The sequence below is a fragment of the Ochlerotatus camptorhynchus genome, unplaced genomic scaffold, assembly GCF_037179485.1.
Source record: "Ochlerotatus camptorhynchus isolate MF236.1 unplaced genomic scaffold, CSIRO-AGI_Acam_v1.1 ptg000316l, whole genome shotgun sequence".
Classification (NCBI taxonomy): Eukaryota; Metazoa; Arthropoda; class Insecta; order Diptera; family Culicidae; genus Ochlerotatus; species Ochlerotatus camptorhynchus.
This window is the reverse complement of record NW_027040804.1, coordinates 1,125,139-1,137,901: the sequence shown is the minus strand read 5'-3', so window position 1 is coordinate 1,137,901 and position 12,763 is coordinate 1,125,139. Positions and strand designations below refer to the sequence as shown.

General features: G+C 38.5%; 1 protein-coding gene across 5 annotated transcripts in view; it reads left to right on the top strand.

Moving 5' to 3' along the window:
- LOC135707711 (ubiquitin-conjugating enzyme E2Q-like protein 1) overlaps window positions 1-12,763 on the top strand; it is a 277,724-nt gene that overhangs the window by 164,447 nt on the left and 100,514 nt on the right. For all 5 annotated transcript variants that reach the window (XM_065229597.1, XM_065229595.1, XM_065229594.1 and 2 more), the window contains one exon: window positions 7,803-7,836. The gene's annotated coding sequence lies outside the window, so the exon portion shown is untranslated. The remainder of the gene's footprint in view (window positions 1-7,802; window positions 7,837-12,763) is intronic.

The window sequence follows — 12,763 nt, the reverse complement described above, 5'->3', positions numbered from 1 at the left end:
ACCAACACGTCAATTGCATGAAAAGATATTTTACAGACGGGTCCCGTCTCTTCGGTGTCCACTGGCTTCGGTGTCCTCTATGAAAACTCTAGCGCCTTCCGCAAACTTCAAGAACCATGTTCCGTTTTTGTTGCTGAGCTAGCAGCAATCAACTTCGCATTGGGGATGATTTTCAACATGCCCGCAGACCATTACTTCATCTTATCGCATAGTCTCAGTTCGATTGAGGCTATTCGGTCGATGAAACAAGGTAGGCACTCAACTTATTTCCTTTCAAAGGTAAGGGAGTAGATGAGTTTGCTGGTCGAAAGATCATATATGATTACCTTTGTATGGGTCCCCTCACATTGCTCAATCCCAGGCAATGAGAAGGTGAACTCTCTCGCAAAGATGGGCGCGCAGGAAGGCGAATTGTATGACAGGCTAATTTCACACGATGAATTTTATCATTTAGTGCGTCAGAGTACCCTTTGGAGTTGTCAAACCGATTGGGACACTGGAAATCTTGGACGGTGGCTACATTCAATTATTCCTAATGTTTTTTCAAGAGCGTGGTTTAAACACTTGGGCTTAAGTCATGACTTCATTCGCGTGATGAGTAGACTTATATTCAACCACTACTCGCTAGATGCGCATCTCCATAGAATAAACCTCGTGGACAGCAATATCTGTCGATATGGAAACGGTTACGATGACATCGTTCACGCAGTTTGAATACCTTCGAGGCCCAAGGAAGATCACCCAATATTCCTATCAGAGACGTGTTGGCAAACCGCGATCTCTGCTATATGCAGTCGATTTATGTGTTTCTGCAAATATCTAGCATAAGAATTTAATTCCTTTGTCTTTTGTCCGTTCATACTGGCGACAATGCGCTGATAAAACAACGAACCCCTACCCCTAGCGCCTCCCCTGATCCTATCCTTCAACAATGTACCCCTCTAACCTCGGATAAACCGCAAGTATTCGACCCAATTCCTACTAGACATAGATATAAGTGAATTTTGTTAAAAACAATAAACATAGAATTATTGGCTCCGTAAAGCTAACGCGATTGAGCCTTCCAAATAAATGAACTAGATAAAAAAAAAACAAAATAGGCAAGCAATATATCATTGTCCTTCTACAGCTCCGATCAAGCTATATTAAAGAGAGAATTTATCGTGGTAGTAGTAGCAAGCGTTTTTACTTTATCATTGGTTGCATTATGTGTTTGAATTTGCAGGATATTATACGATGCTACCACCACTAGAAATAGGCGATCTTGGATCGAAACACAAAATATAGATTTTTGAATCGATCTCGATTTTTCATTCGATTTTTGTTTCGATCCAACAAACGAAATCAGCGCATTTGCATTTGCAATTTAATGTTCGGGCAGTTAAAATTGTGTCTGAGCAGATCTATAGTACCGAAAGAGTATACGATGATTGCACACATCCGTCCCCCCCACCAAAACCAACCGGAGGCCTGTGGGATATTCATGACGAAATGATAAAGAATGTTATTAATCTACATATGTACAAACATTCACTTCTTATGACATATTTCAGATTCATCAATCCTCTGCTATGTCACAACTGGATCGCCCCCGCCAGAATTACAAAATTTCTTGCATCAGCCTGTTTTCCCACGTTCTGTCGATCTTTATCGATGATGGGAGAAAATCCGTAGTGTATATCCCCATCTAAACCCCATTGCTCGAGACTATTGGGGTTTAGATGGGTAACAAGTGTTCCGTGAGAGAGGCTATTATTATTATTATTTAGCTTTATTAAGGAGGCTTTCAGCCTTGGGCTGGTTCGCCTCCAAGAGAGGCTATTCTTCAAAACTGGTGAAACCACACAGAATTGGCTGAATGCAAAACGTATGGCTCAATTAGCTTTCTTGTGATCCCTCTCGGATGAATGGGATGTCTGAATTAAGTACTTTTCGTACTTACCTGCTTTTACACTCCGACCATCTAATCGTTTTGTTGCATATGTTAATCTTTCGTTTTTTAAATCATTCATTTAATACCAATTAAACAAATATTATAACCTGTTAAATCACTTACCCAATCAAGAATCCTTAGCAAAAACTTCCAAATCAAAATAGTCATTTACTATATCCTCACGTAGACCATCCGGTAAAGAGTTCGATCCGCGGTAAGACCGTAAAGCATGGAGGTGGTAGCATTATGGATTGGGGCTGTTTTTCTTGGTACGGAGTAGGTCCCATTTTCCGTATTAATTCCAGCATGACCAGATTTGAATACAAAGAAATCATGGACGAGGTTATGCTCCCTTATGCAGAAGAGAACATGCCTCTTATGTGGCATTTTCAGCTAGACAACGATCCGAAACCCACTTCTAAGTATGTAAAGGAATGGTTTCGTGCAAACGAAGTGTCGGTTATTTCATGGCTTAGCCAATCTTCTGACATCAACCCCATCGAAAATTTATGGAACGAGCTTAAAAAAAAGTTATCTGGTCAAGCATTTTCAAATAAGGATCAACTATGGACCACAGTTCGAAAAGAGTGGTATGCTAAACCAAAGAAAACTTGGCAATGCTTGGTTGAGTCAATGCCAAGAAGAGTGAACAAGGTCATTAGACTAATTTGTTTATTTGTTTATTTATTATACTATCAAACCTAAAATTTCGTATTTATTCTGCCTCCACCTATTTTAATGACCAGCAGTGATGTATGTTACACTCACAACATTCACTGCGTACTCAACAAACATTAAATGCTGAATAAGAGCTAATTCAGGCAAAAATATACTTCTTCAGCTAAAAAGTGGCTTATTGAGCTTTCATTCAGGTAAAATTGTTTGTTGGGTACGTACTACACAATTTATTTCTAAATGATATCAATCATGACACTAAATGACTATTATAGGTGAATTGTCATAACAAGATAGCTTATGTAACGTAATATTAACTCTAGACTGAACTTGGCTTAATTTGTACCAACTTTCCTATGATCCGTTATATTTGAAACATTTTTGTGCCATTTTGAAAAATGAGTCGATTCAAAAGATCGATTCAAAAAGATCGATTGATTATATCGGCGAATCGGTTATTTTCAAAAGAAAATGAATCAATTCACTAAGATCGATGCTTGTCTTAAGATCTACCAATTCTAACCACCACTTTTCTAGAACCCCCAATTCAGAGATGCCAGATCTACGGAAATCTCCGTAGATCTACGGATTTTACAAATTTTTGCGGAAATACGGATCCGTAGTCAAAATCTACGGAATTCGGTACAGTTTCTACGGATTTTTTTCTTCAGTGTACGTTTCCCTTCAGAATCAAATTTTACAATCTGATTCTGAAGGGAAAGAAGCATAAAGTAAAATACACCTCTGCAACTTGTCAACCGTTTTCGTGAAAACCGCGTGAAACATGGCGGTCTTCGTACTATCTCTTCACTCCGTCGAAAGTTCCCATATATACAGTCAATCTTTGCATGAAGACAACAGTTTTCGACGGTGCCGTGTGAAGGCGAATAAAAGTCATGTCGAGACCAGTCTTGTAAGCGGTCACCGTAGTCGACACATTTTCTGTGATAATCAACTGCCTTTGCTTCCGACACTTGCAAAACAAGCTTTCAAATTACAGTACCAAACTAAAATGTCATACGACACTGCCGCCGAAGACCATGACGGATGTAAGTATTTTAGTTTTTCTCAAAATAAGAGCTGCTGATGATGTGCTTGTGCAAGCAACGATGTCATAGTAATAACCTTTTTGATCAGAAATGGTTTAATTTACACCAAATTGAGGAATTAGAACGAAATCACATATGTCATATGATAGTCATTTGATAATTTTCTTTTTGCTCGAATGTTGTTCTACCGTTTGCGTTGTGTAAGAGAGACGACGCTCTCTTCCCCGTCAGCTCGATGTGATGATCAGGCCTTCAACGTGTTCATCAAAAACAACGTAATCCATAAGTCGTCCTACTTGTCAGGCCTTTATAAAGGAAACTACGGTTAAAGCGTGGCTTTCTTATTAGATTACGACACCACTGTACCACCACCGCTACGGGATCACAATTGATCAAATCGCCATAGATGGTCTTGAAACCCCTGTAGTGGATCCTCAAATTGAGCTGGAAACCATTGCCGTGGATAATGAGACAGAATTGCTGCTTGGGCAACAGGAAACGCTTCTTTGGAATGAGAACAAATGCCTGGAGATCGCTCCCGCGCAAAACAGGGTTCCTCTGTCTTTAATATATGACGAGCACGGCGAAAAGATAGCTTTTTCTGCCATTCGTTTCGGCCATCTAAAGAAATTCAAGCCAAGGGTTCGGGTGACATATTTCATGATGGCATTCAGTGTAACTCGTCTTCAAGACAGGCGTGTGGCCAAACCACATTTGTTGTATATGACAATGAAAGTTCTTCGGCTTAGAGTTTCCGAAGGCTTGCAATGTACTTTTAAGTGCACGGCGACCGCAAACATTACACGTGGACCTTAAGAACCGCCTTATTCATGGAGCATTGAGCGAAATCTATCCTTCCTCAAATCAATACCGAATTCAGTACAGTATTGGCAACAAAGGAAGAGAAATTTGTTCACCATGATGCGACAATTGGGAAAGCCTACGATGTTCCTCACACTCAGTGCAAGTGAGATGAAGTGGCCCCATTTGTTGAATCTCCTACATCGATTGTCAGAAGGACACAATGGCAATGACTTAACAGATCCTATCCAGGAATTGACTGCACTACAAAAAGCAACTCTGATGAATGATGATCCAGTCACGTGCTGCGTTTACTTCAACAAGCTGGTTGACACGATTGAATTTCAGCAACGTGGAAGTCCTCACGCGCACATCTTGCTATGGCTGAACAAGGATCCCCGGGAAGCAATCAGTGAAAGTAAGCCAAAAACTACAGGTGCAATAGTATTATGGTATTCATGCCTGTACTACTATCGGCCCTTTTCAGGGCCACCAAGATTTTCCAAAAGAGTTAAATTTCTGAACATGTCCCAACTAAAATTCATATCAAAAGCTTCTTTTCAGGGTAATCAAAGTCATACTAAAGAGTATAAACAGAGAGAACCCTGCTCAAATTCCTATTCCTACACAAAACACAAGTCCTGCTGCAGTTAACAAATAACATTTATCATATAAGACCACGTAGTTCGACGTTACCATTGCGTACAACCCCAGAGGGCTGTCCCTAGTATTTTTCAAAATTTCTTTCATCGATTTATCATTTAACGTAAAATATCACCTTGGAATTAAAAAAAATATCACCTTCGACTAAAAAAAAATCCGTAGAAATCCGTAGATTTGAATAAGTCTACGGAATTGCATAGAAAAATATCTGGCATCTCTCACAGAGCTTCATGGATCCCTTTTTACCATAGAAGTCATAAAGTGGAAATCTTTCTTTCACTTTGGGCTTGTAATTTTAAAAGTGTATTTTTTAGAATAAAAGTTGGAAAACCGTAAAAAAAAACTATTCATTGCGAAGTTTTTGACAACCTCCGTTTCCCGCCAAATAGGACATGAGAAAAAATAAACAAAACGAAAGCAAGTGTGCAGCAGTTTCTTCAAGTTTCCTACATTTTCATCCGCCAGCGCGCTTGTTTCTCTTCTGCACGATACGGAAAATCATATGGAGACATCCACGGTGACACTATTGAGTGGAAGGATCCAAGGGCGTAGCCAGGTTTCGATTTAGGGAGGGGCGAAAAAAAAATTACTATGGAAAATTTGGCCGAATGCCATTTCACCTATAGCCTGCAGTGTTTTGATCTTCAGCAGCCTCGTCAGTATTGCCGGAAAGGAAGGCTACTCTCAGCATCACCATGACCAACTGCATCATTTGCGTAAAATGCTACCCATGGAAGATTCCACAATGCCGTGCCCTTTCAGTAATCACCAAAAATATAAATAAACTGAAATATATTAAATAATTTTTTTTTATTAAAAAAAAGTTCACATTCGAGATGAAAACATTCATCCTTGCGATATAAATGACCATCTTTTAAATTAAACTTTCCGGAGTCCATTTAAAAAATCATACACACTTAGATTTTTTCGCCGAGATGGGCACCACCGAGTAGCTCGGCATTTTATTTTGCTGGATCTCAGAGAAAAACTTGCCAAGATTCAGCTAACAAACGGGAATTTTGCCGAGATCTCAGCTAACAAACATACTTTTTGCTGAATTTCCAGCAAAATAAAATGCCGAGCTGCTCGGTGGTGCCCATATCGGCAAAAAAATCAAAATGTGTAGATTTTTATACTAACAGTTCTACAATTCGATTTGAAAGTTTCTACTATTAAAAGTAAAGAACGAGTTACTTTTGAATTGACAACTGCCTGACTTTTGTTTTGAATGCTATAGACTTTCTACCAAAAAGAACCAACACAAACTTTTAATACTACCAATCGTTTTTTTTTTTCGATTTTATAAACGATAATTGTTTGTGTGTAGGAAACGTTAAAAAGATTCTGCGGAGATCGAAAAGCTAATACGATCTATGGATAAAATCAGAGAAACTGAGCACAGGTACTTCAATGAAGTTCAGCAAACTACACAAAAGTATAGAAAACATTCAATAACCATCAGGGTGCCTTAGGGAACCTCAGTGTACTACAGGAAAAAGCTAAGAAGTACAGTGTACTCTAGGGTGAGTCAACTTCTTCATTCTTTTATTTAACGTCGGTCTCTGTTCCGCAATCTAGTGCCAATCACCGACGGACATCGATTGCCATCCATTGAAGGGCAGCTTCCACACCTGCGTAGGATATCACACCCATTCAACACACATGGGCCGGGACCAACAGCTTTACTTCCCTTGCGAAGGAAGACGTGACAAGAGATTTTTATGCCCCAGAAAAATCCCACCGACCTCGGCTGGGATTGAACCCAGACCCATTGGGGTGTTAGAAAGCAGTCACGCTTACCACTACACCACCGGCGCCGGCAGGGTGAGTCAACTTTATATGGTGGATCACAACCTTCGGCTCCCCATAGCTATTTCGTTTCGTATTGGGATCCCCAAAAACTGCGCCAAATTTGAAAGAATTCGATGACGATCTGGATTGCGGGAGAGATTTAAAGCAGATTTCATTTGCTTGACAAAACTTCAATAATTGCTCAATTTTCACCAAATCTGGGACTTAGATTATGAAAACTATACAGAACAACTTCGTTAAAGACTGCAAATCGATTCGACATCTGTGCAAAAAGTTATTATTTTTTACTGTCGCCCTGGTGCTTCGCGCATACCTGCAAGCTTATATGTGCCCGAGTAGGTATGCACGGAACACATGTCCATGCAGAAGTTCAAATCTCATCCGTGAAGAAGTCACGAATAATGTTAAAGACCATACAATCATAAAACTTCAGAAATTTCAAACTTCATAAAACGAGTAGAAGAAATGTTCAGGCTATCAAAGACAACCTTTAGAAGCCTTAAATTAAATCAGAGAACTTCAGAGAAGCTTAAAGCATTTTGTTGTACTTCAAATGACTTAAGGCTTTTGATAACACTTTGCACTGTGAATTTAGGGGCTGTTCCAAACCATCGTTAATGAATTGTTTACATTTATGATATTTCACTAGCGCTAATGAGCCAGCTGCTAGCAAAAAAGTGCACCAGCATAATGTAAACAGGGCACCAGCGTCTACCAGCATAAGATTTCAGGAGCAAATGAAATTCGTGCATGTTGGCTAGTTCACTAGCGCTAGCAAATCCGCACGGATGTAAACACCCCATAAGCGACTAATGCATGTTAGATTTTGCTTCAAATAACCATCCTTTTTCTTTCGCTCTTCTTTTCAGATCAAATCAGAGCGAACATTGTGGAAGCTATCCGGTAAGTAAGGTACATTTTTTTAATTATTTGGGAAACTGCTGCTCACTAAACGAAAGAATTCTCGACAAATGAAAGTTAGTTACAGACAAAGTGCAGCATCCACTTCGGCAAGTACTTCCACACTTCCCAAACCATTGTACTCGCAGTAGTGCAGTACCTAGGGTTACGGTATGTAATGTGGGTCTAGTCCTTTCATTCGGCCTATCACGCAAATAAATAATTAATTAAGGAATATTACACAAAAAATAAGGAAAATATTGATCACTGATGGTTGATAAATGTGTACCACACACAAATCAATTTATATCACAACATTTCAATACATTTTCAGCTCTCGTAAGTAATAAAACTGGTTGAGAATATCACAATGTTCGGAGTTTTTAGCCGCCATGACTTATAAGGTTAAGATGGGAAGGTTGACTGACGATCATCAAATGGCCTGATTATGGCATTTATTGATTGGAATTACCTGATAATACACACTAGACGTAAAACTTACAGTTGCTGTTTGAATATTTTATGTTTATTTTAATTGTTTAACAACGTTTTCACAAGTAAAACATGGACCCAACTTTAGGGACACATTTCTTTTCTATGTTCCTAACTATGGCCCATGAAATTCATTTGACAGCATATAGCAATAAGAGTAACGTCAACAATGTTGTTTTGCATTTGGATGATAAGGAACGAACAGGAAGGGAGATTTTTTCTGCCAAACCTGTATAATGAACATCACAATGTTCTGATTTAGATATTCTGCGGTCAAAAGACGATAAGCGAAATTTTTAATTTTTAATTTTTAAATTGAGTGATTTAATGTAGTTTTCGTAAAATTTTCTCTAAGAAATGTTTTGAGGAATGGAGAGCATTAAGTTAACAGTGATAGTGATAAAAAAAAATACATCAGAAAACGTTACCAAGAGCGTTTTTTTGAGGATCAAACAAGATAGGACGAAGTTGCATCCATAAATAGACCCAATTTGGGGACAATAGACCCATATTACATACATTTCCCTCGTGAGTTATTGTCTTAAAAAAAGTAAGTTTTTCAACTTTTCGTGGTTTCTGATAGCAAACGACATGATAAGCATATCTAAGCATACCATTTAGCAGTAGAATATCGTTTGCAGGTAAATTCATTGATGAGTTATGATTAAAAACGTAATCGATGGCTGCATATTAGACCGAGGTTAGGGACGTATACCCTATTTAGTTCCATCCTAAAAGCCATCATTAAAACTCTTATCGCCGGACATAACAGTCACTTGTGATGTAAATTCAGCTTTCTCCTACCATACCAAAGGAAATCCAACAAAGAACAACTTTCCCCCGGGTCTGGGGGCACGCGCTTGTAATGAAGGTCCCATTATTACGGGGTGTTAATGAAGGTTGTTGATGCACAAGCAATTCTTTTATGTTAGTCACAAGGCAAAACGAATGATGGTGGGAAAAATCCTCCGGAATGTTGAAAAATAAGGAAGCGAAAGGATGCAATGCATTGTAAATCTGAGCCGAAAAGAAGACTTTCAGCTTAAATCCACCATTATGAAGCCAAGCCTGTTTTCATAAAATCTTTCATACGAAAAACGCTTTGTTTCGACTTCCCTCAATGAGAACACAGACACACTAAAAATTGCATTAGGAATAATCTTATTTACCGGCATCGGAAACTTACAAAGAAAGTGGATTACTTTTCACTTAAGGGTTATAACTTCTGAATTTGATCTTGGTGCAAACTTTAAATGAAAGAAAATCCATGGAATCCATTGAGGTAGAACAAGCCGAACAACAAGCACATAAGTCTCTTGAACTTTTCCATCTCGGAAGCGGAACAAGCACACCCAAAACTCGAGTGAAAAGTTCCACTGAAAAGTTCCACTTCCAGTTTATCAAACATTATTGTTCTGTAAGGCTGTGCGACGGATTTTCGTTTGTTTGACTAAGTTGACGGTGGTGCTGGCTCAGATCCAGATGTTTCCAGAGGCACGTGTCGACATTGTTGAAAATTGTTTTTTGAAAAAAAAATGGTTTCGTCATGGAAATAAAAGCGATTAGTTTTTGATTTGTGTTCTATATATTCATAACCTAGTGTTCATTCGATTGGAATGATCGATTCTATATTGAAAATAATTCGCATTGCTTTATAAGCCACCGGTAATGTGTCTGTATGAGAAAAAAAGAGCAAGGCTTCCGGTATTCGTAAAATTCAAGTACAGAGAGGTACCGTTGTTTGCGGATGGAGTTTTAGACGGTATTCTTTTTTTTTCATAATTCCTAGCTCAAATATTGTCTTCCGTGCAAAATCTACAAAAAAAGGTCACTAACTTACAATTGAAAAAATAATATAAGTTGTAGTACTATAATTTTTACAATTTTTATGTATCAAGTTTTCAATAATTAAAAAATTTGCATTTTTCATTTTTTTTTAGTTTTGAATAAAAAATAAATAAATAATAAATTTTATTAAAAACCTATATCATAACCTACAAGTCGTCAATATTAACGGCGCCGATGGTGTAGTGGTAAGCGTGATTATCTCTCACCCCAACAGGCCTGGGTTCAATCCCAGTCGGCGCCGCCGGGATGTTCTGAGGCATAACATCTCTGATCACGCCTTCCTTCGGATGGGAAGTAAAGCCGTTGGTCCCCGGTTCATGAGTCGATGGGTCGATAGGTAGGGTCCAGGTGTGGGAGCTGCCTTCCTGGCACGTCGGTAGCATTGGTGCTCAGCACGGAAAACAAGATCTACGGAAAAAACAAACCAAAGGAAAAAAAAAGTCGTCGATACATCGCAAGATGCGCACTTTTAGGAAAAAAAAAGTTTTTCCAATAGAAAAATTTTGACGTAGGACTACGTCTGTGATATCTATATGGGGATACACTTTGTGAAAACCGAAAATAGAACATGTGACGAAATTATTAATGCTCTTGGACCAATTTCAATAATTTTATCACCAATTGATCAGAAATATTTCTTCAAATTGATAGCAATAATACTGACTGTTGTTTTACATCAAGAAACTATTGGAAAAGGGGTAAATGTCAAGCATTGCCCAAAAGCATCGAAATAACTAACAAATCCACCAATTACGTACACGTATATCCTACTTCCCCAATACAGTCATCAGAGAATCGTTTCTAGACGAAACATGTTGATGTAGCATTGCAGCTTTCCCAACACTGTCAGCAGAGAGTCGTTAGTAGACGAAACAAGTCGAAGTGGCATTTGCTTCCGATCTTCGGGCGTGTGCGAATAGGGAGGATGCAATTGCGTAACATTTTGCACACTCATCGCCTTATTCAGAACCACACGTCCCCAAGGAAGCCATGGTCATTAAAAGAGGAAATCGATGAAGAGAATTGCCTTTCACATCTCTGCTTCTAAGCCTCTTAATTCAATCGTCGTCACAGCAATGAATACTATCATTGAACCGCTTTTCTTGGGCTACACTTGCTGGTTGCAATTCTGCTGTTCGAAATTTTCGAAGCACCACCAAAAACATCAAATTACACTATTTTCTAGGGATGCCTTAAAGTCCAATAATTCGTTTAACGATTAATCCCATAGATTTTTCCAGCTATTCGATGAAATTCCTTCTTAGTTCTACTCGTTTGATTTAGCGCAGTAGAGAAATAAAAAGTATTAATTTATCTGAACATGCATAGAGAAGAACCATGGCGTGAAACAGGATCATAAATTCACCGAAAAAAGTGTTAAGCGTCTATCTGCTAAAGGCTAAGATTTACCAACTTGTTGAGAGAAGGAGTTCAACGAGACAAACTAAAAAAGGAAGGAGCTTTAGCTGGGTGGACACTGCTATTCTGCGGTCCTTCGACCTGTCGCAGACACCAGTTCAACTCCTGTCCAACAGCAGACGGGCCGAGACACTTGCGAGTGCCCAAGCATTGAACCGAAGAATATAGGATTGTCCGATTTGATGATCCAGCTGCCTACACGACATCATCATCTTCCAAAGACTTTAAGCCTGTACTACCATCGGCCCTTTTCAGGGCCACCAAGATTTTCCAAAAGAGTCAAATTGCTGAAGAAGTTCCTACTACAATTCATATCAAAAGGTTCTTTTCAGGGCAATCATAGTCATAATAAAGAGTATAAATAGAGAAAAACCCGCTCAAATTCATATTCCTACACAAAATAAAAGCTCTTGATGCAGTTAACAAATATCATTTATTATATAAGACCACGTAGTTCTACGTCACAATTGCGTACATCACTATAGGACTGTACCTTGTAATTTGTTATGTCTGCAAAAAATCTTAACAGTTTCATGTCAAATCCTCAGATTGCAATTAAATTCTGTGTGGGTGTAAAAACGTTTCATCCTGTCATACACTGAAGTCTTTTTTTACACGGTTTTTTTTTACGCGGTTTTTTTTTTACACGGTTTTTTTACACGGTTTTCCACGATTTACACGGTACGTTTTTAACGATTTCTCGACAACGATACAACCTATCGACTTGATTCCAATCACATTATCCGTTTCAAGCTATTTGTAATCGAATGGCATACTTAAAAAAAAATCACAATTTTTGGTGTAAATACAGAAATTTTTAAAATATGTCTATATGGACCATATCATGCTTTAATTACAAATGGCATCAAAATCCGATTTTTTAAAAACATTTAAGCATGCGAAAAATCAAAATCTCGTAGGTTTTTTTTTACACGGTTTTTTTTTACACGGACCGTATCCCCCGTGTAAAAAAAGACCTGAGTGTACTTGATTTTCAAAAAAAAAGCTGGGCCAGCATGTTAAAAGGGCTGAGTTTTAACCAATTAAAGACGATCCAATCTAATGTGGTCAATAAGTGAGAAAACTAACAGAGTTTTCATGGCTGAATGCGACGAATCTATGTCGATGCAGAAAACAACGAATGAATTCGTAAAACAAACGAGCGATTTCG